This window comes from Macaca fascicularis, chromosome 9 (genome assembly GCF_037993035.2).
Source record: "Macaca fascicularis isolate 582-1 chromosome 9, T2T-MFA8v1.1".
NCBI classification, from domain to species: Eukaryota; Metazoa; Chordata; class Mammalia; order Primates; family Cercopithecidae; genus Macaca; species Macaca fascicularis.
In genome coordinates this window covers 68015432-68040474 of record NC_088383.1, presented here as the reverse complement: position 1 = coordinate 68040474, position 25043 = coordinate 68015432, and the positions used below count along the sequence as shown (strand labels likewise).

At 48.2% G+C, this 25043-nt stretch overlaps 1 long non-coding RNA gene across 1 annotated transcript; it reads right to left on the bottom strand.

The window, feature by feature from the left end:
• Positions 1 to 4490: 4490 nt before the first annotated feature.
• LOC141407607 (uncharacterized) lies at positions 4491 to 9599 on the bottom strand. Its single transcript, XR_012417276.1, has 2 exons — positions 9398 to 9599; positions 4491 to 5547 (listed from the first exon to the last, which is right to left on the bottom strand). It is a non-coding gene; the product is annotated as an uncharacterized lncRNA (long non-coding RNA).
• Positions 9600 to 25043: the final 15444 nt, after the last annotated feature.

Here is a 25043-nt window from a genome sequence, read left to right as displayed (position 1 = left end):
TCTTGTGGAACTGAGTCCTTCACCTGTGGGATCTGACCCTACCTCCAGGTAGATAGTGTCAAACTGAATTGAATTATAGGACACCCAGCTGGTATCTGCCGAAGAATTGGTTGTTTGTGGAAAGAAATCTTCACACATTTTGGACACAGAAGTTTTCTGTGTTGTGTGTGCGAGGGTAGACAAAAAACAATGTGTTTTTTTCTTCAGAATGGTAGGTCACTAATACTGTCCTTTAAGTCACTGAGACTCTGTTTAATTTATTAGCTTTTTAAAAAAAATCTCTTTGCTTCTATTTGGATATTTCTTGCCTTCTATTCAATCTTATTTACAATTTCTTTTTGCAATGTTTAATCTGCTCTTAAGCCTGTCTGGTGAATATTCCATTTTAGATATTATAATTTTTTTGGCTCTAGGTGTTCTTGATTAAAAAAACCTTTTGTCTCTTCAGTGTGCTATGTTTTTCTTAAGCCTTGAATATATTTATAATAGCTGTTTTAAAGTTCTTTACTGCTAATTCCATTACCTCTATAATTCCTGGCTTTGATTCTATAGGTTTATTGTTTGAAATTTATTGGGTTACTTTTTAATGGTTTTTTTTTGTATGTTTTGTTATTTTTAATAAGATGCTGGACATTGTGTATTTGGAGTTATTGAGTGTCTAGATTTTTTTTTTCCCTATGAAGCACATTGAGTTGTGTTCTGATAGCCAATAGTTGACTTTCAGGTCATCTTGCACTTTTGAGCTTGGTTTTGTTTCATAGGGTCTGAAGTAGTCTTTACTTGAAGGATAGCTAAGTTATACCACCAAGGTGTGCCTTTTATGAGACTTTTCCGAAATGCTCCAAGTGTTTGATAAGGTCTCTTTATTTGATCAGAACTCAAATGTCTTTCAACCATACCAAGCGTTAGCATTTGTTCAGCTTATAGTTCCCCAGTAGTTACTCCCTCTCTGGTGATTGTTCTTTGCTTGGCTTAATGGAGTCTTTACACATTTATAGCTTAGCCTCCAGTCAAAGACTCAGGGGATCTTCATGAAGATATCTGGACCTCCTACTCTGCATAGCCTCTTCCTCTTTAGTTTTCTGCCCCACAAGTTCCAGCAGCCTTAGCCTTCCCAAACCTACATCTCTGTCTTTTCAGCTCACGGAGACTGCACGTCATGCTTGGGTTCTTGTGAACAATTGCCATGTCTGCTAAATGGTTCTAGGCAGAAATCTGCAGAATCACAGGGCACACCTCCTTTGTTTTCTTTTTCTTTGTCACTACAGTACTCTGATGCTTGTTGTTCAGTGTCTGAGAACAGTCGTTTTACATATTTGTCCATACTTTTCCCCCCTGTTTTAGATGATGTGGTAGGCAGAATATGGTCCCTTAAAGATGTTCACTCTGGAACTAGTGAATATGTTATGATATGTAGCAAAGGCGAGTTAAGATTGCAGATAAAATTAAGACTGCTAGTAAATTGACATTAAAAGAGGGAGGTTATTTTGGATTATAATTGAAAAGGCTCCCAGAAGTGCAGGAGGAAGACAGAAGAGAGAGAACCAGAGGGATGGCAGTGTGAGAAGGATTTGGCCCAACCTTACTGGCTTTGAAGATAGAAGGAAGAAAACATGAGCCAAGGGAAGCAGAAGCTGGAACAGGCAAAGAAATGGATTCTCCTGCAGCTTCCAGAAGGAATACAGCCTGCTGACACCTTGATTTCAGCCCACTGAGACTCTTTTTGACTTCTCATCTCCAGATCTATCAGATAATAAATGTATATTGTTTACGTGCAGCAGGAACAGGAAACTAATACAAGTGGGAGAGCTGTTCTGGTACTATCGCTCTATCATGACTGAGAGGAGACATTTAATATTTTTATTTTTGTTTGTTGTTCTTTAAGAAAAAGATCAATACTTGAGATCCACTACACATATTTTGATTTGGTCAGAACAGGGGCATTAAGATTTTTTAAAATTTTCTTATTGTTCTAATGAGCACCCAAGGTTGAAAACCACTGACCCAGTCCAACCCTGTCAATTTACAGCTGAGGCCACTGAAGTGAAGAAGAGTTAAAGGCAAATGTGAGTGAAATTTCAGTCTGTTGCAAAAGATTCTGCATAGAGGAAGAAGGGTAGGATATATGTTCTCCCAGGAGGCTGTCTTTTGGCATTCAGGCATTTACAGTTGTGGCAGGAGGCCTGCAATGAACTTGGATGCATGGTGTACATCCTCAAAAATACAGGAGCAAAGACCAACCCAATAGCTTTGCAAAACTGGATTTCTGCAGCCCTAAAATCAGTTCAATCAGCCTTATTACTACAGAAGTGCCCACCTATAGACCTGGTGTGAGTCATTGGTTGGTTTTGATCAAGTTGATGAGAATTCTGCTATTTAACAGACTTCAGCACTCTGGAGAACCACAGGGTGCATTCTGCCAATGCTCATATCAATTCCTTCAGGTTTACATGGCAAGGGTGGCTCTCAGATTTCAATCATTCCATGCATTTAAAAAAAGAGTATTTTCACCAAGCCAGCAGGAGCCAAACATTGCCTAGATTTTGGTATTCAGTAGTGTTCTGAGATTTATTGATTCGTGTTCAAAATTTAAGAGATTCTAAGATTCATTCCTTCAGGAGCTCGTTTGGTGAAAATGTTTCTCCTTTCTTCTTCCCGTTATTTTTCCTCCCCTTCCCTTTCTTTCCCTTCTGTTTTCTCCCTCTTTAAAGTTAACCTTAGACTGGTCACATTTGGGCAGGTAGGTGCCTCCACCAGTGGAGCACATTCAAGTTAACAAGGAGTTGGATCATTCCAGGGCACCTTGACTGCCTTGATACTTTTCTAATTCCACAGTGTCTCTATATGGTTCTTAGCTGCTACCCAGCTTAGGATTTTAGGCTGATAACATCTTGCACCTTTCTGTTGATGGTCAGATAGTGCCCCTCTGCTTCTCTTTCTGCAGTGCGTTCTGAGCTTTTCTTGGACCTCAACTCGCTGTTTAGTTTAGGAAATCCTAGCCAGCAAGCTGGCACTTCGTAGGTGGCTGGGGAAAGATGCAGAAGGCGAAGACAAAATCAATGGTTAACACTTACGGAGTGTGTAAAACTGATCTGAGTGCTTGACTCTCAGAGCCAGGCTTTAGACAGGTATTAAATATTACCTTTATTTTATATGAGAGGAGACCCAGGTACAGAGAGATTAAGTAACTTTTGTAGGAACACACAATAAATAAGTAGCAGATCTGGGATTTGTGCCCAAGCAGTCTAGAGCCTTACTTTTACTCTACTGTTAAAGGATCAGCCCTGCATTTGGATTAAGCGTTGTAGCATCTCAAAGTCATGCTCCAAAGGACCAAAAGGCATTGTCCTTGCTGCCGGCCATATGCCTGAGACCTCCTCCATAAGCTACCACAACTGAGTAAAAGCATCAGTTGTCATAGTCTCTGCATTCAGACAGAGTCTGAATTTAGAGCCTCTATGTTCTAATGTGTGCCCCTGGATCTCAGTTTTCTCATCTATAAAATGGGGTTACTGATACCTCTTTCAGAGAGCCATTATGAGGATTCAAATGAAATTGTGTATGTAAAGTGCCTGGCCCAGAGGGCCCACCACTTATTCAAGGGTGGACCTAGGGGAAGAAACGCTGCAAACTGTTGATTGGCATCAATGAAGAGCCCTAGAAAATGCAATGAAACAGTTTTATTTTTTACTTTTTATTTGAAATTAAAAAGTTACAAATATAGCACAGAAGGTGTCTGTATACCTTCATCTAGCTTTCCCTAATGTTAGCATCTTATATAATTTATCAAAACCATTACATTAACATTGGGCAGTACTATTACTAAAATACAGACTTGATTCAGATTTCACCAGTTTTTCTCTTAATATCCTTCCACTGTTCCAGGATCCAATCCAGGCTCTCATGTTGCATTTAGCTGTCATTCTCCTTAATCCCCTCCAATCTGTGATGGTTCCTCAGAGCATCCTTGCCGTCCATGACCTTGACATTTGAAAGGGTACTGATGGGTGATTTTGTAGATTGCCCCTCAGTCTGATTTTCCTTCCATGATGAAATTGATGTTACGCATTTTTTGGCAAGGATACTATTTAAATGAAGTGTCTTCTCTGTGCATCCTATCGGGCATGTGGTGAGTCGCTGTGTCTTATTACTGGTGACATTAACTTGGTCACTTGATTAAGGTGGCACCTACTGAGCTTCTCCACTGCAGATTACTGTATTTTCTTTCCCCTTTATAATTAGTAAATCTCTTGGGGGAGATACTTTGAGACAATTCGAACATGCTGCTTCTCCTCAAATTTTCACCCATTAATTTTAGCATACATCAGTCCATCTTGTCTGCAATAATTATTACTGTGGTGTTCTAATGGTATTTTTTTATTTCCCTTGTTCATGTCACATTTATTAATTGGAACTCTTCTGTAAGGAAGAGCTTCCTTCATTTATTTATTTATTCAGTTACTTATTTATAACCATGTGGACTCATGGAATTTTATTTTATTCTAGGAGTTATCATTTGATACTCTCATGATGTATTTTGTTGCTCAAATTGTTCCAGCCTTGGGCCTTGGGGGCTCTCTTAGTTATTTTCTTGTCCTTTGGTGTGTGGGGGCAGCATTTACCAGATCAGCCAAGGTCCAGAGCCCAGGGCACACAGTGGAGGTCTGGGCAGCTGCAGTTTGCTTTAAGGTGGCGAGAGCCGGGAAGTGAGAGTGGAATCAGAAAAGATCGTGGTGCCCCACACCCCTTCTCCGTGTAGAATCTGCTTCTCTAAGACCCATTCAGCTGTGACGTTTCACCGGACCAATCTTATTTCCCTGACTCATTCTACAGCTAAGGAAATTAAGGCCCCAGGAAGAGAAGGGCCTTGCGGGAGGCCACAGAGCAAGTTGGGTGGAAGGAGAGACTGGGGAGCAGCATGGGCTGGGGCCTTGTCCTTGCCATCCCCGGCTGACACCCCTGCCCCCACATGGTGCCTGACTTCAGAGTAGCTTGTGCCAGAATCTGGGCCACTGAGGACCAAGGAAAGTTTGTTCCGTCAGCAGAAGCCCAGGAAATGGGAGGCTCCTGGTGCAAAGTTTCTTCAGGAAGCCCTGGGGCTGTTGGCTCTGCTCCTTCTCTTTTTTGCCGAGCTGAAAGGGAGGGGATATTAGGTTCCAAATCCCCAGCTCCAGCTCAGTGGGGGCCTCTAATCCCCTTCTGGCTCAGGTACACGGTCAGCCAGGTCTGGTGGAGGTGCTCCCAGAGAGCAGATTTCTGCAGGCTTGGGAACAGGGAGCAGCTAGAGGACTGAGCAGAGTGCGTGTGTGCAGGTGCGTGTGTGCACATGACCGAAGGGGTGGCATGTGCTTGGCAGGGTCTGCAGAGAGGCTGTTGGCCAGGTCTTCATTCTCATCTGGCTTTGGCTTCATACTTCCTTCCCTGGCAGGACTGGGGAGGCCAAAGCGTACAGATGGCCATCTGGCTGGCACTTTAGGACATGGTCCAGTGCACACTTGCAGACTTCTCCTCCCCCACCCCTTCTCCGCTTCAGTGGCTCTACTGACTCTGCAAAGGAGAGACAGGGCCAGGTCAGAGACGCATTATGGGCTGGTCTGCAGGGGGCTCAGGGAACAACACTTCTGGCTTCAGAATTTTAAAAGTTCAGTGTTGGGGAGGATCAGGACAGTTCCTCTCAAGCATCACTGCAGCAACCCTGCTTCTTCTAGAGTTTTGGGAGTGGAGGATACAGGAAGGGAGGGAGGTAAGAGGTTCTGGGGCAGGAGGTGAGAGCTGGGGATGGGAACTAACTCTGGTCCCAGCTTGCGTGCCTACATACTCCGTGTCCCGGCCAGATTGCCAGATTTCGCAAAAACGAGTGGAAATCGCAGTTAAATTTTCATTTTAGATAAACCATGAAAATTGTTTAAGATAAGCATGACTCATTGCAATATTAGGACATGCTAAAAAATTATTTGTTCTTTAACTGAAATGCAGACTTGCCTGGGCACCCTGTATTTTATCCAGCAATCCTGTGCCCTGGGTGTGGGGGTGGTGGACCCTCTGTGGGCCTTTGTTGCCTGCCAGCATCACTAAGATGACGGGTAGGGCCAGGGACAGTGGAGGACCCACTATGTCCGTGGGGGTGGATTCTTCCTGTTTCATATCAGGCCTGTTGTCCCGTGATGGGCAGGGCAGGGCAGGCACCTCCAGAGTCCATGGAGACGTGTCGGGGATCAATGAGTCAGACCTGCTCTCACAAAACCCCCAATTTCCTCTCCCTCTCATGGAATGTGTCAGCCTGAGTGAACCGCTGGCACCGTTGCACGAGAGGACCAGCTCAGGGGCTATCCTGGGTCATGAGCATGCCCTATCAACGGGTCCTGTGCTGTCTGCCTATTTCAGGACTTGTCCTGCTTCTCATCTAACCCTGTTCTTGACAACTGCAGAAGGATGCCAGAGAGGGGAAGAGGATTGCTAAGGCCACACAGCACGTAGTAATGAAGCCAGAAGCAACCTCCACCCACCCAACTCCCTGCCCTGTGTCCTCTGGGAAAATACCTGTCTGGCCCTGCACAGTGTTCCCTGAGCAGAGGAGGGTTATCCTTGGGACCATGGGGGTTCTGCCCAATGGACCCCAATAGGGCTTAGAGGGGGTTGCCCAAAAAGTGTTACATTTCTTGCAGCCAGTCTGGCCTTGCTAACCACTTAAGCATGAACAATTCCATATGTCCAATGGGCTAATTAGCCAGAGAGAGAAGGGAAGGGGTCGGTCACAAATAAGGATCTATATTAACGAAAGATCCAGTGATAGAGGTCCAGCTGAAGAAAATTAAAAAGATTGTGTTTTCCAACACTGCCCCCCAACAGAGGAATTTTTCTAGCTACAAGTGAGTTCCTTACAAATTTCAGACACTAACGTATTGACAAAAACAAACAAATAATCAAAAGTTGAAATGCAGGAAACCTCCTGGGCCTGATAGAAATCTCAATGAGGTCCTGTCTACTTGGGTTTGTTAAAAAAAAAAATGCAACTAACAATAATATCTGACACAAAATTCTTCCACGGTCTGGACACCTCTCATCCATTGTTCTCTAGAAAAATGTCTCTTTAAGCATCTGCACGTTGGCGGTTGTTAGGGGGAAAGAGCTCAGCAGAGTTTGGTTTATTTATTTATGTCCTTTTGCTGCATTCTGATAAAGCACAGGCAGGCAGGCGGCACAGCATCTGGCTTCTTGGAAAAATGGCTGCACGGAGGATTTGGGGCCCTGGCTCCAGACACAGGGGTGTGAGTGGGGGTCTCAGAGCACACAGTGATTCCATCCTCTCCAGCAACTGGTGCCGCAGTGAAATCTCCCAGCTGCCCCTGCGGACATTCCCCAGTTCTGCTCGGGGCACCCCCTGCTCTCTCCTTAGACCTGGGCAGGCTGTGCATGCAGCTGGGGTCAGGGCTGAGAGCCTCCCTTACATTCTGCTGGCCAGCAGTGGAGGGGGCATGCAGATGCCAATCCAAAAGAAGGTAATCAAACTGATGTAGGCTCTAGAAACCACCTCCTCTGAAAGAAGATTGCAGGATCCAGGAGATGAAGCCTGGGGAGGCACAGGTGTGGGTGCCAATTTCAGTCCTTCCCTGTCTTCGCGCCTTTGAAGGGTTGTCACGGGGCAGGGGGAAAACCTGTGACTCCAAAGGCATACACTGTGCCAAAAGACAAAGATGAGGCTTCTTTTTATGCTCAGATGATGTCACCCATGTCAGAACTGGGTGAAAAGTTGGAATGGCGGCCCTGCAATGGGAGCAAGTTTCCTGTCATTGGACAGGTGGCAGTGTGTGTGGGTATGAGTGTGGCATTTATTGTGCCCTTACTGAACGTGTGCTGGATCCCAGGCAAGTTCTCACTGTAGCTGTGACCTCAACTAAGCTTTTCTGCAGCTAGCTCCTCTTTGTGGGTATTGGACACTCATCTCACAGAGGGGAGGCTGAGCAAACCTTGAATGAGGGCTCAAGCCAGAGTGCAAATCCTCGTTCTTTCTGGGACACCCTGCTGCCCCAGCAGAGATTGCCCAGTGGAGACGGTGTGGAGGGATTTGAGTCCATGGTAGAAGGGGGCTGAGGGAGTCTTTCCTAGGCTTAGAGGAGTGGCTCAGCTGGCATATCCTTGTAGCAGTCCCAGCAGACTAGCACATCTCTTCTGTTGAGGAGGGCTGGGGCATTACCTGTCCCCAGCCGATGGGCAATGTATGTGCTCACCTCACCTTTTTTTCCCTTGCTGCCCAGCCCACAGCTGATGAGTTGGGGCCTTAGCCTCTGAGACGAGGCAGCCTGGCCAGTGGAAAGCCATGAGATTTGGAGTCTGGCAGACTGGAGCTCAAGTGCTGCTTTCACTTCTGAGTAGCTGGGGGAGGCAGAGTGAGGAGCCACATCCCTCCTGGCCTCCCTGGGAAACGAGTTGATCCTTCCTGCCTCGCATAGCCATCAAAGGGTTCACTAGCCCAGGGGGCAGGCACTGACAACTGTCACCTCATTTGCCCACTGGGATGAAGACTTCCTCCCCTGACCCAGCATGGATTCAGCCTAAAGATAGTCTCTAGGTTGCACCAAGGAAGCTCCTGGGTCAGGGACAGTGCCTCTCTCCCTCCAGACAGATCCTGTGTCAGGAATCCGAGTGGGAACATAAAATGTACTTGCTGAATGTCTCTGAGGGCCCAGGAAAGGCTCCAAAGATTGAGATGTTTCATTCCAGGGACCTGCCTGGAACATAAATGTGAATTGCTGCAGTTCTGCAGTGTCCAACGACAGCACCGGTGTCCACAATAGAAACCTCAGCCATGGCGGCTTTGCACACTGAGGCTACTTCGCTAAAGACCTCATGTAAATCAGCACGCCCAGCCCAGCTGCCACAGAAACCCCAAGTTCACTTCCCCCAACTCCACACTGCTCAGATGCCGGAAAGTTCTTCCTTCTATGGAATAGATCATCTGTCTCCTTTAGCTACTGCATATTTACCTTGCTTTTGCCCCACAGAGACTCCCAGGCCAATCTGTCCCCCTTCTTAGGGACTAGTCCCCCAGGGAATTGAAGACAGATCTTGGGCCCCATGGGTCAGTTCTGCCCTCAGTCTGCATTCCTGCTCCCTCTGTGGTCTTCGTTGGAGGGTCTCTTCTTGCCTGCTGCCCTCCCTTTGCCTGTCTCTGGTCTCTCTCCTCCAGGACTCAGCTCCATGACAACAGGCCTCTTTCCTTGGCAGGAAACCCATGCTGAAGCCTGGCCACGTCTGAGAGTGCCCAATCCAAGAGCAAAAACACACTCTCTTTCATTTCTGTAACCCCAGCTTCCTGATTCCCAGACTACGGTGGAGCCGATATATTCTTAAGTAGGAAGACACATTTATTTCCTCTTCAATCAAACCAGGAAATTACCTTGAAGATTCAGAGAGCCCGAATCACTTGTGTAAGGTCACACAGCAACTCAGTAGTCCGGCCATCATGGGAAACCAAGACTCTGACCTCCTGGCCTGGGTTCCTTCCTCGAAAAGCTCTGTGATAACCAGTTTGGCTCCTCAGGCTGGGGAGGACCTGTAGCTGACAGCAATCGACAAGATTCAGTGCTATGTCTATTGTAGGTGTCTGTGTTGAGAAAACAGAAACCACAGAAAGACCATCAGACCTTTCCAGGGCTACAGACACACTGGGCTTCTGTCCACCTGCCCAGAGTCCAACATGGATCTGGAAATCAGCTCATCTGAAGGCCCTGCAGCCCAGCACAGCATGTCTGAGAGCAGGGGAAAGAGAGGAAAAGCATGCACAGCTCTCTCGACTCCCCAACCCCCAGAGGAAGTCCAAAGCATTCAGAAAAGCAGATGCCAGAATATTCTGAATTTCCAATAAGGTTTCCCTTCCCAGGAAACATGTGGTCTGGGGAAGGACAGAGACACCTGTGGGTGGGGCTGCAAGCCCCTCCAGCTTCACAGGAGGAACATTTCCTGAGCTCCATGGCCCCTTTCATTTGTAGCCCGCCACCCTCAATGGAAGTTCATTGAAAACACACACACACAATGCTTCAGAGGTCTGCCTTTGCCAGGAGCTCTAGAAATAACTCGCTGAGAAACATCTCCGTCTCATACTCACCACCTACAGAGAAAACGGTCCAATACGCTGGCAGCCTGGCATGATGAGAGGCTCCGAGAGGGGAATGCGGGAGTGAGGCTGTGTGGGGGGTTGGTGGGGACCGCACAGCTCACAGTCGGTGGCTGTCAGAGCATGGGGCTGGCCCTCTGCACATCTGGGCTCAAACACCGGCCCTGCCACCTGCTGGCAGTGTGACTTTAGGAGAGGTGAGCACCCTCTGGGCTTTGGGGTCCTCATCTGTAAATGGGGCTGATCATGTATGACCTTGTCCACAGAAAAGTTACAGCATGCCAGGTAGGAACAAAGTGCAGCTGGTTCTGGAGTCCAGGCAGGATGAGGGAAGGTCCCTGGATGAGAAAGGACAATGCAGGATTAGAGGGGCCAGTGGTGGTAGGTTCCTCTCATTTCTTCCTGGTGTGAATGCATTGTATTCTCTGGGGGGGTCTGGTATCAGGAGAGGACAAATGATGTGTGAAGTCTAGCTAGCACCCCTATTGCAAAGATAGGGAAAATGAGGCCCACAGAATGTGGGTGTCTTCCTGAGGTCACAGAAAGGGAAGCTGCTGAGCCAGGCTCCTGCCACCCATGCTGGACTCCTGCCACCCATGCTGGACTGTGCCTGTCCTAGCAAACCCCTTGGGGAGCTGTGCACCCCTGAGGGCACGAAGCCTGGGCATGTCTGTAGGAATCCGGAATGTGTTCCCACCCGGGCCTGTCTTCTGCATTTCCCTACAACAAGAGACCAGCACTGAAGTCAAATGGACGGGTAGAGAGAGGGGAAAGAGATCCAGCTCTGTCCCTGACCAGGTTGTGGCATGGTGCATGGGGCTTGACTCTGTGGGTATCATCTGCCTATCTGTGAAATGAGGGCGTGACTCCTACCTCCCAGGACCACTGGTGAACATTAGTCATTCATCAAACAAATACTCATGGGTATTGATTCCCTAAGTGCCAGGCACTATTCCTGGAGCTGGGAAACATGAGAGAGCTAGGCAGGGGCTCTGTGCACACACTTCTCCCTCTCTAACGGGGCAGGCAGCCATGTGACAAGCAAAAGAAACACGCAGGATCATTTTCACATGGAGATGATAATAAACAGTGCAGTGTGAGGGCAAGTGAATGGTGTGGGTTGGGCTGGGAGCTGTTTGAGGATGAGAGGGAGGCAGGGGTGGACAGCACCTGCCAGGTTGTGGAAACCACAAGTGCCAAGATCTTGAGTGTGGTGGGAGTGGGGAGGGGATGTCACGGGGAAGTAGCAGGGCCTGCTGTGAGGCTGAGCCGGGCGCACCAGTGCTGGATGCTCCATCACATTCAGGCTGGATGCCGTGCAGGAGTCCGGGGGCAGCCTCCACAGATGTCCCACACTTTGTGAGCCCAGGCAGGAATCTGGGCAGCACAGGCTGATATGTGGGCTCTCTTGGGGCACAGGTGCCTGACCCAGGCCTGGTGGGAAGGTGGACATCGATGTCACAGCGTGTCTGAAAGGTTTCCATCTGCCTCTGGTGTGCTGAGAGCAGAGAGGGTGAAGTCAAAGGACAGGGGATGTAAATTGCTGAAATCACCTACCTTTGGAGCCTTCCCAGATAACATAGGCATTCTGAGGGGAGGTCGGGGTGGAGACACAGAACAGAAAGAGAGACACCTACAGAGCAGACTGCTTGTTTGGATCCGCAGTTCCAAGTGTGCTCTGCAGAATACCAGTTCCCTAGTCTATTAGTCCGTTCTCGCATTGTTATGAAGAAATGCCCAAGTAATTTATAAAGGAAAGAGGTTTTTATTTTATTTTATTTTTGAGATGGAATCTTGCTCTGTCACCAAGGCTGGAGTGCAGTGGCATGATCTTGGCTCACTGCAATCTTCACCTTCTGGGTTCAAGCGATTCTCCTGCCTCAGCCTCCTGAAGAGCTGGGATTACAGGTGTGGGCAACCATGCCCAGCTAATTTTTTTTTTTTTTTTTTTAAGCAGAGATGAGTTTTTCCCATGTTGGCCAGGCTGGTCTCGAACTCCCAACTTCAGGTGACCCACCTGCCTCGGCCTCCCAAAGTGCTGGGATTACAGGCGTGAGTCACCATGCCTTGCCAGAAAAGAGGTTGAATTGGCTCATGGTTCTGCAGGCTGTACAGGGAGCAGAGTGGCTGCTTCTTCTGGGGAGGCCTCAGGAAGCTTCCAATCATGGTGGAAGGCAAAGGGGGCGCTGGCACTTCATCTGGCTGGAGCAGGAGGAAGAGAGAGGGGGAGGTGCCACACACTTTTAAACAGCCAGATCTTGTGAGAACTCACTCACGATGGTGACAGTACCAAGGGGAAAAATCTGCCCCTGTGATCCAATCACCTCCCGCTAGGCCCCACCTTCAGCAGTGGGGATTACAATTCAACATGAGATGTGGATGGGAACCAGATCCAAACCTTATCACTGTAGTGGTATTCCTAATGCATTCCCCTCCTTTCTTTTAAGAGTTTATTCAGGTTTATACTCTTCATGGGCTTCAGGTGAGGCAGGCCCCAGTCCCAGCTCCTGCCCCAAGACTGATCAAGGAGGAACCATGATCAGCCTCAGCTAGAAGTTCTCCAATTTCCTATATGTGTGGGGCCCTTAGTCTCAGCAATTTTTCTCACTGTGCCCCTAAGCTGAAAGAAATATCTAACCCTTCTGCTGAGTTAGACCCAAACAACTTAGTAAGTATTTAGGTCCTAACAGCCTAGCCTACTGCAACTAGCCAATTGTAAAGACACTATACATGAACTGGAAGAAAAAAGATATATTTTTAATTAATTTATTCTTTTTTTAATTTTAGAAACTTGTTAAAAATTTTTTTCTGTAAGCAAGTGGAACTTTATTTAATTTGGCAAAAAACATGTTTTTATGGTACACAACATGATATTTTGATATACGTGTACATTGTGGAATTGCTAAGTCAAGTTAAATAACACATTCATTATTCACCATACGTATTTTCTTGTGATGAGAACACTTAAATATACTGTCTTAGAAACTTTCGAGTATATAATCAATTGTTATGAACTATGTCACCATGTTATACAACATATCTACTTTATTCTACTACAATCGCTTACTAGTGGAATGGATGCACCTGTTGGGCACTGCATCTTCTCACACTGTGTTTTTGGATTGGACACCAACACCCGCATTTCACATTCCACACTGATTTTCATTCCATACTCGTTTTATTTCAGCAATCACCAAAACTTCTGAACCATACGATATCATCAAATGTCTGTAGCATGATTAATGTTGAAACCATGAATAACCTGAGCTAGAAAGTAGTTCAAGGGGGCTGGGTGCAGTGACTCACGCCTGTGATCCCAGCACTTTGGAAGCCCAAGGTGAGCAGATCACGAGGTCAGGAGATTGAGACCATCCTGGCCAATATGGTGAAACCCCCATCTCTACTAAAATACAAAAAATTAGCCGGGCATGGTGGTACGTGCCTGCAGTCCCTGCTACTCGGGAGGTTGAGGGAGGGGAATCACTTGAATCTGGGAGGTGGAGACTGCAGTGAGCCGAGATCATGCCGCTGCACTCCAGCCTGGTGACAGAGCAAGACTCCGTCTTGGAAAACATGTATATATAAAAAGAAAGTAGTTCAAGTGGTGTCCAACAGACGTCCAGCATTACTGAGTTTTCCTTGAAAGCTTAAAATATTCCCTGGCACCCCTGAATTTGTTGTGGCAATCTGGGATGCCTCAGCCCTTAGTTTGGGATAGTGTGGACTCGAAACCATTAATCATCAGTTTAGGTAAGAGATTGTGATGTAGTTCCGGCTGATGAAATGTGGAGAGAAGTCTTTTGAGAGATTTCTAGAAAAGGGTCTCCTCCCCCTATCAAAGCTATCGGGGAGGATGCCTTCTGCTGCGGGCTGTTGCAGAGTCTGTGTAGGACCTGGACCCGCAGCCGCCATCTTGGACCCAGAGGGCCACTGCCCCCAGGAGAAGACACTTGATGGCGAAGGGGATGGAAGGGATGTGGCTTTGGTGACATTGTTTGGCTGCTGAAGCCTGGAAGTGCCAATATCTGGGCTGCTATTTTGTAAGCTAATGCTGTCCTGGAAAATGTAACCTATTTCGAGCTGGATTTCCTGCTCACCAGCAGCAAAAAGGACCCTTCCTGATACACTGCAAAGAATGTTTGGGAACACCACACTTTCTATTCTCCATTAGGGTCACCTAGTAAAGTCTCTGAGAAATCCCATGATCCTCTATTTACTTTGGTTCAGTACAGTTTGCCAAATTTACTTAACTGAGAAAACCTTTTTTTCTGTGGAACTGAACTACACCTCGCAGAACATTTGTGTGCCAAAAACCACATTTTTTTTTTTTTTTTGAGATGAAGTCTCACTCTGTCACCCAGGCTGGAGTGCATTGGTGCCATCTCAGCTCACTGCAACCTCCGCTTCCTGGGTTCAAGTGATTCTCCTGCCTCAGTCTCCTGAGTGACTGGGACTACAGGCACGCGCCACCACGCCTAGCTAAGTTTTGTGTTTTTAGTAGGGACAGGGTTTCACCATCTTGGCTAGGCTGGTCTCGAACTCCTGACCTCGTGATCCGCCTGCCTTGGCCTCCCAAAGTGCTGGGATTACAAGCGTGAGCAACTGCGCCTAGTCAAAAAACACAGTTTTGAAAGGATGCCTTAGATCCCTCCTCACGGCCCCTCAGTCCCCACCCACCCCAGAAGCCTGTACGCACAGACGCCCACCTCAGCAGAGTGCCAGGGCCCACATATGTTTCTATTCAATGGGGAAGACTAACCAAAGCCAGATGTACCTGGGCAGCCCACAGGCAGAGGAAGCAATGATGTCATGTTCCAGTCATGCAGGGATTAGCTGCCAGAAAGCCCCCATGGAGGAGTGGGGCCTGGCTCACCAGCCTGCTAATGAATTCAGCAGGAGCGCCCCTGTAGGCTTTACATGACCAAAGTGCATGACTGCTGTGTGCATGATGGCTGTGCCCATGACCACCGTGTCCCTTACTGCTGTGTTTGTGATCACTGTGTCTGTGACCATTGTGTTTGTGACCACTGTGTCCATGACCACTGTGCCCTTACTGCTGTGTTGGTGACCACTGTGTCTGTGACCATTGTGTTTGTGACCACTGTGTCCATGACCACCGTGTCCCTTACTGCTGTGTCGGTGACCACTGTGTCTGTGATCATTGTGTTTGTGACCACTGTGTCTGTGACCACCATGTCCCTGACCACTATGCCCCTGACTGCTGTGTCCATGACCACTGTGTGTCTGACTGCTGTGTCCATGACACTGGACTCTGTGACCACTGTGTCCGTGACCACTGTGCCCATGACCGCTGTGTCTGTGGCTGCCATGTTTGTGGTCTCTGTGTCCCTGACCACCGCACCTATGACCACTGTGCCTGTGAATGTGTGTCCATTGCTACTCTGTGTGGGGGATTACTGTGTTCAAGAGTACTGTGTACTTTTGGGCTCAGTCCCTCTGTAGCTACTAGGACAGGGCCCTACTGTAGCTGTTGTCAGTCCTGCCACCCAATAAGGCAGTACTCTGCGTATCTTTCCTTGGCTCCTGGTCATGCCTCCTCCTATCCCCCAGTCTTGGCCTCCCTGACCCAAGAGAAGGACAGAACTCTGTTGACCACTTTCTGTACGACTTAGGCCATCCCTCTCTACTTTGGAGCCCAGAGAGTATCCACCCTGTGATTTTCCAAAATTGTCCCCTGGAGACCTTTGGTTTCCAAAGAGGAACTGTAGGGTATGTGCCGGGGTGAGGAGGGTCCTAGCTGCTGCCCCTGATTTAACCAGGGCAGCTTTCTGCTCATCCTTTTAATCCACTGGGTCCCCACAGAGTATTTTATTGGAAGAACAGTTTTTGTGGCAGGAAAAATATTTCCAAAGTCATGATATTGACCAGTACTGCATTTTTGCAGGAAGGACTGGGGCCTCCTCTCTATGCTGTGGAATCCCTGGAGATTTGTGGGAAAGCCAAATGGGGTCAGGGTAGAGGAATGGAGGAGACCGCCTGCGAAGGCAGGAGTTTGTTCTTCCCATTGGCTTTGCCTGCCATTACCTAGGAGAAAAAGTGCTTTGAAACCATCAGAGAGCAGTCAGGCAGACCCACAAGGCATGCTTCTCAAACTCTGGGTCACTGGTGAGGAAGCAGGAGGCAGGCAGAGAAGTGCAGCCTCGGAGCTGGAATGCATTTTATTTTCTCAGCCAAGGTTTAGAAGCTGACGCTGACACCCCTGCCAGGCCAGGCACCTTTGCACAAGAGCTCAGTTCAGCTCTGGACCCTCAGAACTGCCTGAGCCGGACTCCCTGGGCTCAGAGGTGTGCATTTGGCAGTAGGAGCCCGGCGAGGCATGTGCAGGGCTGACTGCACCATCAGGCACAGTGGGCACGGTGCCCACTGCCCAGAATACTTGCAGATACTCTCAAAAATGTTTTTATTTCTTTTAAAATCAGAAGAAAAAAATAAATTTTCAGATTGAAGAAAATCTTTTAATATATCATATTTATGTATTTGTCTTTACACCAATGCAGTTTTAAAACAAGAATTACATATTTATGGGGGTACATATTTAACATAAGACTTACATATTTTTTTCCATGAAGGGAAAAGTGCCTGCCAAAGTTCTGATGAAGTTATAATGTGTCCCTAAGTAAATGACAGCGAACTTCAGACCTTGTATTAGCTTGGGCTGCTGTAATAATACCACAGACTGGGTGGCTTAAACGACAGAAATTTATTTTTTCACAGTTCTGGAGGCTGGAAGTCCAACATCAAGGAGTTTGCAAGGCTGGCTTTTTCCAAGGCCTCTCTTTTTGGCTCCCAGATGGCCGTGTTCCCCCTGTGTCTTCCCGTCATCTTCTCTCTGGACATATCTATGTCCTAGTCTCTTCTTTCTTTTTCTTTCTTCTTTTCTCCTTCTCCTTCTTCTTTTTATTTTTTCCTGATGGAGTTTCACTCTTTTTGCCCAGGCTGGAGTGTAATGGTGCGATCTTGGCTCACTGCAACCTCCATCTCCTGGGTTCAAGTTATTCTCCTGCCTCAGCCTCCCGAGTAGCTGGGATTACAGGTGTGCACCACCATGCCTGCTAATTTTGTATTTTTGTAGAGACGGGGTTTCACCATGTTGGCCAGGCTGGTCTCAAACTCCTGACCTCAGGTGAGCCACCTACCTCGGCCTCCCAAAGTGCTGGGATTACAGGCATGAGCTACCATGCCCAGCCCCTAGTCTCTACTTCTTATATGGATGCTAATCATATTGGATTAGGGTTCACCCTAATGGTATCATCTTGACTTCATGAATTCTTTAAAGCCTCTATGTCCAAATATAGTACTGAGCATTAGGGCTTTAACATATGAATCTGGGGGGAACACAGTTCAGCCCTTAACAGATCTTCTTGCGTAAGTTCATGCTCTTTCTTTGCAACTGCCTTTCCCTTCTCATCTCTTTTTCTTCCAGAGAAAGAGAAGGATCCTACCTAAAATGCTTTCTGCTTGAGAGAGCTTCAGATGGGAAGCTTGCCCAGGCTCCCTGGTTCTTTCTGTTGGGCTGTGGGTCAGATGCTGTCCAGTGCTGACCTGGACAAGTTGAGGATGCCAGAAGGAATCCAAGACGCCACTAGTGCTGTGGGTGGACTCTGGTCATCCCCCTGCCTCTGGATATGAGAACTCAGTTTAGCTACATTCGAGATGTAATTCAGGCGGTCACTGGGGGATGGTTATTTATATGTGATGTCCAAGCATGTGGGCTTCATAGCTCCCCAAAGACCAGGTGCCAGGGCAACCCTTCCCCACCTGCTCCAGCACTATCCCCCTCATCCCAGCACTGTCAATTATATGGGGTCAATGGTGTGGTCGGGGGATGGTTATTGGTATTGAAACAGATCCATTTCCTTAGGGTTGAAAACGTAGAGGATCCAAGCAGGTCTTAGCCTCCTGAATGCCAGGAATTCTTGATGTTTTATTAGGATTTTGTCAAGAAAGGGGGAGTGAGAGCTCCTCACTGCCCCTGATTCAATGAAACTGGAGAGACTGTTCTGCTGCCCTTGAAAATTCGATGTTACTTTCAAGTGTGAAATGTCCTGTAATTTTTGTGAAATTGGCATTTATTTTAAATGAGTCCTCCTGAGGGTAATCCAAACGTGAAGAAGAGAAGGAGGAGAAAGAGGAGAAGGGAGGAGGAGGAGGGTGAAGAGGAAGAGTTATAGTGGCATGAGAAAGCAGGGCTGAGTCTAGGAGTTGGATTCCCTCTCGTCCTGCCCTGCGGTGTGGTGGCATTACTTATCTGGAGTCTCCAATCCTAAGACAATAGCCTGAGCATGTCTCGGCAATTTTTCCCCCATGGATGTGCCCCTATACCTTGATGGATCTTATGATATTTGCCATAAAATTCAGGGGCAATGGTCATCACCATTCTAGAGCTAGTACCAATCCAACCTGGAGCAGGATGGGCAGAGCCAGGGCGTGGGGCTGAGGCCTGGTACTCAACCTGGGGAGCAGAGGATGCAGAAGGAAAGGAGCTGATGGGCTCCAGGCAATCTTCTCTCTCCACCTGGTCTCCCACCAGTGGGACAGAGCCTGGCCTGGGAGGCTGGAGGTCTGGGTTTGGCCCCTCCAAAGAGACCCATTTCATATGTGGCTTTGGGCTAGCCTCTCTGTTCTTAGGCTCCCCATCTCCTAAATGAGGGAGCTGGACCAGATTACTTCATCAAAGCCACTGGGTACCAGCCACCATGTGCCAGCCTCAGGTGCTGAAGATGCACAAAGACACGAAGACAAGCCCACAGCCCTCCTGGAGCCAGGTAGCCTGCTACAAGCCGGGCTTGTTCACTTGCTCATTTTTCTCGCCTGAAATACATTTATTTTTTTCTCATTATGAAAGCTGCTCATGCTTATTATTTAAAAAATATATATAGAAAACACAGCCAAGGAAAACAAAGACAGAAAAATGATCCCCATAAATCTCACCCACTCAGAGACAACCACGGTTAGCGCTTGGATTTTCTTCCGGACCATTTCCTATGACTAGGGACACTCATACTTAAGTATAGGAACAAAACAGGATCATAGTGCTTTTTTTTTTTTTTCAGTCCTCACAATCATTCTATGAGTCAGTTAGTAGTAGTATTTTTACTTTATATATGCAGACACAGAGACTCAAAGAGGCTGAGTAACTTTCTCAAGGTGGCAGGACCGTGACTCAATGCTGAATTCAGCTGACGTCAAGTCAAAAGCTCTTTCTCCACACCCATGTCCATGAGGGAGCCAGGTAGGTAAATAACGGATTGTTCCAGCACTAACCAAACCTCACAGGAGCCAGAGACCTATGCATGTGTTTTAGGATAGCTGAGTAAAGGTCACAAGCAAGTCAGCCTTTGAACGGTGTTCTTGGGAACGAGGGGGCTTTGTCAGGTGGAGAAGCAACAAGGAAGGTGCTTCAGGCAGATGGAAGAAACAAACAAGTCAAAAGAGTGAAGGCCAATCAAGTTCATGGCTCCCTCAGTGCAAGAAAGCAGCCAGGGCAATTGGATATGCATAGACAGGAGTGTGTGTGTGTGTGTGTGTGTGTGTGTGTGTGTGTGTGTGTGTGTCAGGGGAGGCAAGGGGAGGTGGGAGGAGGTGAGCTTGCTGGAGTTAGGCTGAGGAAGGCCATGAAATATGCTGAGCAGTTCAGGCTTTCTTCTTAAGGTGATGAGAGCTATTAAGGGTTCTTGATGGGATATGAATGGATCTTTTTGGGGGACACTCTGGAGGCCCTGTGGAGGGTGGATTGGGGCAAGGGGATTCAATCATCTGATTCTTTGATCTTCTTTCCAACCTCAATTAGCATCCCCAGGAAAGGGAGGCAGAAAGAGTGGGGAGTAAGGTCCCATGAGTCTTGGGAAGATGGCTGGATGCCCAAATACTCCATCCTATAAAAGGCTCACCTCATGAGCTAATGAGGAGGGAAATGAAGCCAGAGGTGTGTGGTGGAACTGTGAACGAGCCCACCCGTTAGAGGGAGGAAGAGGGGAATGAGGGACTGATTTAATGGTATTGATTCCTGCTGTGTCTTATTTCTGAAACTCTGCTCGGCCGTCTGCACCAACATCTGTTTGTTCCATCTCCAGCATGTGGCAGGGCCCCTTCCTTTCCAGGACTGGGTTGGCATTGATTAAGTTTGCACTTGGGTGTTTTTTTTTTGTTTTTTGTTTGTTTGTTTGTTTTCTTCTGGGAGGATTGATGTCCTGCACTCCAATCAGCTGGGTCAGGCATGCACTCCACTTTCTACATAGTCCCATAGACACCAGAAAATTTCGGGGTGGAGCAGACATAGGGGCTCACATGGGTCAGGAACCTAGGCTGCCAAGGGAGCCTCTGCACCAAGGGCCAGAGCTGTGCATGTGACAGGTGTGTGCAGGTGTGGGACTGCAGTCATGAGTAGGTGACAAGTGGGGACAAACAGCTGCTGGCAAGTATAGGTTGAGTAGCTGGGTGAGAAAATGAATGAGAGAGTGAGGCTAGGTTATACTGTGGCAAAACCAAATGACAAAGGGTTACTTTGTGCTTGTGCTGCCTGACCTTTGTGAGTTGGGTGCCAGGTTAAGTCGTCTGAGAAACAGGCTCCCACATGGGAGTAGCTGTGGCTTTATTAGGGGAGATGCCTACGAAGGATAAAGGGTGGGGGAGCAGGAGAGGGCAGAGAGAAGCTTTAACCACAGTGCAGGTCTGACACCTGGGAAAGGAGAGAGAAGGAAAGATGGGGAAGGAAAAGCCTGGGATTGCAGCATGGTTCTGTGGAGTCTTGGACCAGGCTGATGGCAAGTCCCTAAACCAAAGTTGCTCATTAGCAGAATCCCACATCAAGCAGGATTGCGAGTTCTAGTATTCAAGTCATGGATACCAGCCATTTGCAGGGAACAGCCAAGGGAAGCCAGTGTGGCCTGGGAGGAGGACAGAGGGAGATCCACAGGGAACAGCTGGCGGCTGTGGGTCAGCTCTGCCTAGAGGGAGGCTCTCTGGAAGCCGCCTCTGAGAGGGATGCCTCCATGGCTGCTGTGGTTGGCTGGGAGCTCGACTGCAGGCACTCCTCATTCGGGAATCCAGGCTTTTTAGAGAACCCACTGTCTAGAATGCTGCTGGTTACCATGACAGAGGAAAAAGACAACCTGGAGGATCTTACACTGGTAATTAAAGGCTCTAGTCCAGAAGAGATGTGTGTCAACTCCACTGGTGACCATTGGCCAGATCTGATCATGTGACCCCAGGGTCCAGGAAGTGAGAGTCCAGGAAGTAAAAGTCAGCCACTGCATAGTAGGTGGACAGCTGAAAATACTTGAATAGTGCTAATACCTACCACAGTATATGAAAAGGAAAATGAATGAATGGCAGGAAAAAGAAATGGATCAATGGAATGACTGAAAGAAGGGAGAAGAGAATGAAGGAAGAGAGAATCAAGGGGTGAAGGAGTAAATGAAAGGGTAAGTAAACAAGTGAATAAAGGAATGAATAAAGAAGTAATGAAGGATGAGTGTGGCCTGAAGGATGAAGCAGAGTGTGTAGGATGTGAATGAATGAATAGTAAGAGGTGAGAAAGGATGAGCTAAGGAGAGAGGCCATTGAGCTTCCTTTGCTTCGGAAGGGTAACAAGCAAAGCACTCCCCTTATTCTCCCCACTGCCACCTCCAGCCAGATGCAGCTGCAATCCAAGAATTGCACCAACCAGCAGTCCCTAAATGGTTACTGCAGAGGTGTCTCTCTAGAGGCCACTGGGGCTGCAACACTGGGCCAGGAAGGGACAGTCCTTTCCCTCTGACAGCACTGCCCTGTATTAAAGAGCTCTGTGAACATATTCTGGGTCTACGTCTGTGCCTGCCTCATGCAGAGAGGGCTTGAAGGCTGTTAGCACATTGTGATCCTCTCGGAAGCAGCAGAGACCCGCCCCCCGCCTGCTTAAAGCACATCTCACTTCTCCAGTGTGCCCAAATCCACCTGATGAGGACCCTCTTTTGGTTTAAGCTTTGGCTGTTAAGAAGTCTTATTTTAAAAGAAGGAAGCCTCTAAATAAACCTACTCACAATTATTGAGGGGCTATTGTGCTGGTCACAGTGGAGGCCACTGGGATGACAGTTACAAAAGGACTGCGGGCAGGCTCCTTCCGTCTTTAGCCTCAGTTTCCTCATTTATTAAAATGGAAGGGGTTCTGAGAGATCCTGTTTTATACAAGAGTGAGCATGAGATACTGAGTGATGAATGCAGTTTGTTGGTTTGATGGTTACAGAGAAGCTGAGTTGCACCCGCTTTGTCCTCATAGGAAGTGGTCCTGCCCTTGAGGTCTCAAGGCTGCCCTGTTGGTGAGTGGAACCAGACAATCAGGTCTAGTCTAGATTAAAGGACTAGTGACAATAACTTGGACTTGGTTTGTGGTTGCTCCCAATTCAATTTGCTGTTGAACAGCAAACAAGCAGGGCTGCAAGCCAGTAAATATGGGTCTTTGTACATCTTGACTTTCAAAGTGTGTCTGAAGTTCAGGACTTAACTACTCCTGCACAAAGTGGGGGATCTGCCAGGCCAGAAGAGACGGGTGCTGCAGGCTCAACGGTGTTCTCTGTAAACTTCCAATTGAAGTATAATATACATACGGAACAGGTCGTGAATAGTAAGTGTCCAGTTTGATGGAATTTCCCAAAGGGAATACATCTGTGTGACCAGTACTGTAATCAAGAAACAGAACATGTCCAGCATTCCACAGACCTTGGGATGCTTTTGCATCTAGCTTGTTTCTCTCAGTATTAAGTTGTGAGACGTCGCCACACTGTTGAGTGTAGCTGTGCTGTTTCTCCTCATTGTTGTGTAGCATTCCATTGTGCATCACTGCCTCTTATGCCTTAGACTGCATCAGCATTCAAGGTTCTCCCTATCACCAGTGCAGTAGTTTCTTGCTGCCCTGTTGTGACGAGCTTCTAATTTCTGTTGTATAACCAAGCTCACAGTTGGCCTGAGCAGGATCTGTCACAAGTGCAAAAACTGTCAGAGGAAGGAGGCAGCAGCCAGATCTCTCGCCTTGATCTGAAACTAAATCAGCAAAACCCAGTGGGGATGGGGAGTGAAGCAGAGTGTTAGCGGGAGGATGTGCTGCCCTCAGGTCTGGAACAAGCCCATGTGGGCTCTATCACCACCACAAAGGCAGGTGACTAGGGCTCATTAGAGTAACTGTGATGGTGCAGGAGAGATTATCACCTGGATGTCAGATTTCTGACCACCTGGCAAGGCAGGTGTGTGCAGGAGCCACTAAGCAGGGGCAGGGGCAGATAGGCTCTTACCTGCAGGCAATAGATACTGTGGCCTTGAGTGTGCAGATGGCAGCAGGGACACTGAGGCCGTCAGATGGTTCAGACTTGTGCATGAACAGGATGGGAAGGCAAAGAGAAGGAGCAGGAAGGGGAATGGCTGAGGTTCAGCCATCCACAGAAGCAGGGGCTCCTGGATGGGGGTTGGAGCAGGCTGTGGGCTTCTGGGGAAAGGGCCCTCTCTCCTTCTTCCCTGTAGCCCTCCCATGCCTGGCACAGGGCAGGCCCACAAGTGGCACTAATTAAGGGCCCTCTTGGTCAGGATATTCCACGGCAGGATCTGCAGGTGAGACAGGGACCATATCCCTCCTGCCTCCCCACTTGATCAGGCTTCATCAGGTCTCCAGGGCTCTACCAGCTGTCAGGCAGCTGCAGGGATTTGGCTGCTGCTCTGCAGGGCCCGGGGAAGGAGGCAGAGTTGAGTCCATTAGCTCGGTGCTGTTCTCTAGGGAGCACGCAGAGGGATTATCCGGCTGCTTTGCCGCCTCCTGACTTCCCAGGACCACCCCTTTGGGACTCAATCCAAGGAAGTGAGTGATCCCATCATTAGGCGTAAGGAGTCAGTAATCCTGCCACTCCTCCTCCATGAGCCTCCTGTGCACCGAGTCCAGCCTCAGGAGGAGGCAATGGGCTAGGCGGGCCAGGCCTGGCTTCCAGCCTGGGCTCTGCTTTTCACCCAGAGTGAAGCCTGGGGCACTCCCCATCCCTTCTGGGCTGTCGTTCCCCATCTGCAAAACAAGTACCCTTTTGTCTGAAAACCCTTCTAGCTCTGGCATCCTCCGACGTGTGACCAGAGGCAGACCCAGCTCCATCTCTGAGTGGGCCTGTGGGACTCACTCCCCCCATCTGTTTACTGTTCCCTCCTCTGCCCTGATGCCCAGCATGGTGGACAGGGAGTATAACAACCCTGACTTGTCCTCAGTGGAAAATGACGGCCAGGAGAAATGTGAAGTGTCAGTTACCACCTGCCCAGCACAAACTGAAATGACTAGTGGTGGCCCATGTGGGAGGGTAGGGGGAAGGGTAGGAGCCAGAGGCATTCCAAGGAGAAGGGAAAGACAGAAAGGGGTATAATAAAAACAAGAGCCCCACATATTGAGGGCTTGCTTAGTCTACAACAGCACGTTACTAGGAGCTTTATGTTATATGGCATCTCACTTAATCCTTAATGTCAAGGACATGTAACCCAATGGGGACAAAGCCCCAGGCCTCAGGGACTCAGAGGGTGAAGTTAGTTTCCAGTGCAAAATGAAGTAGAAGATGATGGAGACAATACTCCATGGTCCCAGAGGGTCTCTAGCAGATTTGTTCTGGATGAGGGTATTTTAGACAGTCATGTTAACATGGTCCTGAAACTTCACTAGGTTCAGTGGCTGAGAATGTTGATGAAAAGCTCAGGTGTGCAAGAAAAATGGAATTTTCTCACTTTTCCTATACAATTCAATTTCTGTTTCTGGTCCCCATTCCACCAAGGTGCTAGACCCAGGACCCCGTACATGGATGACCTCTCCTTGCTCAGATGCGTGAGTTCTGGGAGCTTATACAAGTGTAGGAGTGGGTGGGGTGCTGGGTCCTTGTGTGCTCTGGCTTCCACAGGCATGTCCTTCAGGCATCTG